We start from the raw sequence: 5,154 nt of genomic DNA, 5'->3' as shown, positions 1-5,154 counted from the left end.
CATCAACATCACTCAAAGCTTCATCGTGAACCAGTTTTTTAGATGAAGGGTTTATGACAACTCTATGCCTTTCCCTAGCGAGCCGATATCGACTGGGTAAATTTCAATGACAAACTTTCCAACAACGATTCAAGGAATGAGGTAAGTCAATTTATGTATCATTGCATGGGGATTATGACATTGAGTTCGAACCACTCGGTTGCCAAGACGACTGTGAATGTCCAATTCACAACAAGTCAAGATCGATCCTCACAGCTTCTGACAACATGGATTGTCAAGATACCAACCCGAAGTAATCTGATGAGTATCCACGATAGATCTAGACACCTCCTCTAGTGGAGATTACCCTCGAGAGTTTTCATTATCAGAGATGGGGGTGATGATTTGGAACATCATTGTGACAACCTTACAAATGGTCAGGGTCCTCTGGCTCCAACAGTGCGCAATGGCCAGCCCTAGATGAGCACATCACCCTCGGTCCTCAATGGAGCCCTAGTCTTACTGTCTCCTGAAAACCAGCAGGGGGCTTACCACTTTGAACCTGCAACTTCTAAGAGGATCCTCCTTCTACAAGAGGCCTTCATGCGCCATCCGACCATAGATCTGGCTACCCTAGCTGGTAAGAATTGGATGAACTCGGTGGTCGACTTAACAAAGGAGATCATCAGTCAAGCTGATAACTCTCATCAGGCCCTAGCTTGAAACAGTGCTAATCGGGGTAAATCAGGCAATCCCCCATCGTGAGATGCATTGGAATCGGAGAGGCATAACCCTAGGAACAAAGTTCCCTGGGATGACAATTGGGCAAACAACTATAGCTGGATCTCACCTGTGAATGGTCATCCGATCAATGACTTATGTGAGGTCTTCAATGACCAGTGAAGGCACTCAAGGGCTTCAGAAGAGGCTTCGTCCACCCTATATCGATCTCATTGGTTAATGTCTTGACATTGATCGAATCTGGACCGATCTCCACGGGAAAGACCCTCGAGGATGCTAGAACTAGGCAAGGTGCCATAAACGGATGCCTGGCCTTCTTTCCAGAACTGCAAAATGTAAGCTGGCCAGAAAGGTTCCAACACGGGATGATCGAGAAATACAATGGAAGTACAAATCTTGTTGAGTTTCTTCATATCTACACCACATCCATCCAAGGAGCTGGTGGGGATAAAAAGGTAATGGCTAATTACCTCCCAACCGCTGTTGAAGGGGCAACCATGATATGGCTGACTAATTTACAGCTCGAAACAATCTACTCGTGGGAGTAGCTTTGCGATGTGTTCTGATCTAACTTCCAGGGTATATACGTTTTCCCTAGCACAAAAAACAATCTCTACCATTGCGAGCAGATGGGGAGTGAAACTTTGTGAGAGTTCCTATGCCATTTCAGCAATATTCAGAATAACATCCCTAAGGTCAGTGACTATGATGTCATACAAGCATTCACCCGAGCAGTCAAGAGCTGGAGATGCATTGAAGTATCACCATCCAAGAGCCCGAGATGGTTAAGGGGCTGATGAAGATCGTCAATGAGTCTACCAAGGGTGCAGACACGCTTCTCTTCATCATGGAGACGACTCAAGACATCAAGTGCCCTCAACTCCAACTCGAGGGTGACAAGGCCAGGGCGAAGCGGGGGGTAAGGGCAAGAAAAAGAATTGTGAGGAAGTTTTTGCAGATCACACTACTACAAAAGCATTTTTGCAAGACACCTAGGTTTCATTTTTACAGGAGGTTCATATGACAAACCGCCTGAATACTTGGCTGTGGCTCTGTGCCAATGTGAACTGCCTGTGGAAATAGCTCCATTTTCACAGGCGGTTCACATAAGGAACCGTCTCGGAAAATATCCATTTTCATAGACGGTTCACATAAGGAACCACTTGTGGAAATGAAACTATTTCCAGAGGCGGTTCACATAACAAACTGCCTGTAGAAACTAATATCCACAGGCGGTTCACATTAGGAACCACATATGGAAATATCTCCATAATAGTGCCTGTCCGTGGGGAGCTCGATTCAGACCAAGCTCACTGTTATTCGTCCAAGAGGCGGTCGCGAAATTTGAAAACAAAGGGGGAATGTTTTGTTTTTGAATTCCATGGAGGAGACATCTAAGGTAAGAGTATCTCATCCCTATGTAGCATCTTTTTGAAGTATAGATTTAGATTTATGGCTTATTTAGGGTTTGAATATGTTCTACAGTGCTCATGGTTCTAGCCATTTAGATTCTTAAATTAGCTAAAATTTGTGGCAATGTTGACTCTATTGTGTAGATTCACATGATTCTAGCATTATATTTCAAAAATGTAGCTTCAATTTGATGTTTTTTTAAGCCTCTAGGAGGTTTTATCATGAATGGTGATTTTTTTGATCTAGATCTAGATCTAGATGTAGAGGAGAGAGAGAGTAATGAATCCACATTGTTTTGAGCCATAAATTTGCACCAATATAGATTCAATTTCGTAGACATATTATAATCATAACATGCCCAATTTTTTCTATATTTTAATTTTTTATTTTAATTGTGATTTTATTATTAATTAATTAATTTATGTATCTAATTTTGTGGTTGAAGTTAAAGATGGACATAGCATGGATATACGATGTGCCAAGACGTGGAGAAATATACATCAAAGGACTTTCTGCTTTTATTGAAGCCGTCGAGAAGGATGCTTTGACTAAGAAGACAAAGGAAATATATTAACCAGCTCAGGGGCTTGCTATGGATTGATGCCCTAAAAGGAGTTGTGGGGAACTAGTACAACATAGAAAAAAAACAACAAATTATCTTTGAAGTTGAAAGGTCCCCATAAGGTGGTCAAATCTAACGAATAAGGGTCGTATAGGTTAACTATGGACGATGGTCAAGTCCTTAAAAATTCTTGAAATATCGACCAGCTTCATAAATTTTATGTGTAAGTATTTAGGATATATTTTGTAAATATTAGTTGCCATATTATCAATATATGTCTTTTACCTATTTTGAGATAATGCCTAAAAAAGAAGAAAAATAAAACTGAGATAAGCCGCTATTCGGACACTTATGCCCATATGCGCACTCAAATTTCTAAGATTGCCAGTCTTGGAATCCTTCCCTGATAACCAGCCGGGGGCTTCACGTACACTAGGATCACAAAACTTGTCATGTGCGCCATATTTTTGAAAAAAATGAAAAAATATATCTTTGAGAACCGTAGGAAACCTTATCGTGTCCTCAAAGTGCCTGAGAGCTAAGACATTCTCCACTCGGAGTTTGACTTAAGGCGATCGCGATGAACATTCCAAAAGCTCGCTAACTTACTCAAAAGAAACAAAGGAAAAATAGTTTAAATTTTTTCCTATGTTCGTAAGAAGATTAATAGTGATACACAAACATTGCAAAAGAAATATGAACCTTTTATTTACAAGATTTTGAGCTCTTTTACAGATGAGCTAAGGGAAAGAGGATCATAAGGAGTCCTAAAAGATCTACTTGATGAAGAGGAAGGATAGACTCCCTTGTCTTTGTCCAACCACTAGTGCCAATAGAGAGAATATGGTCACTGTTGGAGCAAGAGTTTCTCTTGCTCCAGCAAGTACGGCGAGAGTTTCTTCTAAGGAGGAGACTCAAGATTGGAGATGAAATTTGAGAGGAAGTTTGATGATAGAAAATGTATTACTCTAGGAGGGGAGTATCACAGCGTTTGCTGTGGTGTGTTTCTGTTTTTGCCGTTCTCTTGGGTTCTTTTTTCCTTCCTCCCTCCAGAGGACCATGGCCTCCTATTTATAGTGCCATGCGTAGCTTGGCGTACAAGTTATCATAATGTACAAATATCTGGGATCCAGCTAAATTACTGAACCTTATCCCGGATAACTACCTTCTATCCTGTCGAGAGATAAATATCAACCGTGGTAATTATCGTGGTACCTGCCCCCTGAAGGGGGCGAGTCGGTCGCTAATTGCGGCCGATGCCGCACTATTAGGGATGTCATGATAGCCCTCATCACGCCAGGGTGCTAGAGTGGCGCCCATCAAACTAGGCCTTTAATGCTGGCCACTTCTTGGAAGGCAAAGCAAGACCGGCACTCCCCTTTCGGCAGATCTTCCCAGGGCCTGCTGACTCACCCTGCTGCCTTCGGGAAGGTGGGCCGATCATCCCGAGGTGAGGGCCTCGGGAGGCATAGAACAGGGAGGTGAAGGCGTTGGGAAGCGGGACCCTGGAGGGCCGGGACTTCAGGAGGCCGAAGCTTCGGAGGACCAAGGCTTCGGGAGGCCATGTTTTGGAAGGCTTCAGGGGGGTTGAACCAGCGGAGCTAAGGGAAGGCTTCGTAGGTGCGAAGAGGTACCGTGAAAGGATCTGATGATATCAGAGATCGAGCTTCTAGCAGAGGGTTTGGAGATCAAGGCTTCGGAGGGACCTGGATGGTGATCTTCAACCGTTATCGTTAGGCTGGCTTATTTTGCCCCCAATAGTACACCCTCATTCTCAGGCCCCAATGTTTTGGAGGGGGGAGAGGATGCAGAGGAAAAATCAACCCCAGCCTGGTATCGTATCAAGGATGCCCGATGGTGATTCTCTGTCCTCCGAAGTCGCTAGAGTAGAGATTTCGTGTGGGTTTGGAGAATCCCACACGTTCGCTTGGCGGGACAAGATGTGCCACTGCCACGTTCTAACTGGATAATAAGAGGGGTCGCTAGGGTCTTGTGCCTGTGATCCTGTCACGCGCCGAAAGGGATTTGGGTCATTAATGTGACGGGACGTCCGTGCGAGAAAATGAGGCATTTCATCATGAAGCGCTGCCACATGTTGGAGGGAAATCGGATAGGGCCACAGCCCTGTCCCCTAGGTGTTTAATGGGAGAACACAATGACGTTCACCCCACTTCGTCTTCTGGACCTACGTAGCTGCGTGGCTTGGGTATAAAGCCGGGGGTTACCCGGTTGGAGTCTGCACAGCCCCATGAGCAGTAGTTAACCTTGACTTGAGTATGACATCGTCTTCCTCCTCATCCTCCTCAGAGACATCGATGATCTTGATGGCTCCTTCGGGAGCCGGGCTGTTTTGGTTATCGACAGAGGTGTCAGAGGTGGAACAGCTTCCACCTCTACTGGGGAGGCGGTTGTCCGCTGCTCCAGCTCGACCTTTGGCTGGGGATGGCATGCCTGTCGAG

Source organism: Phragmites australis, chromosome 15, assembly GCF_958298935.1.
Source record: "Phragmites australis chromosome 15, lpPhrAust1.1, whole genome shotgun sequence".
Classification (NCBI taxonomy): Eukaryota; Viridiplantae; Streptophyta; class Magnoliopsida; order Poales; family Poaceae; genus Phragmites; species Phragmites australis.
The sequence above is the reverse complement of the archived record's forward strand: the minus strand, read 5'-3'. Positions refer to the sequence as shown.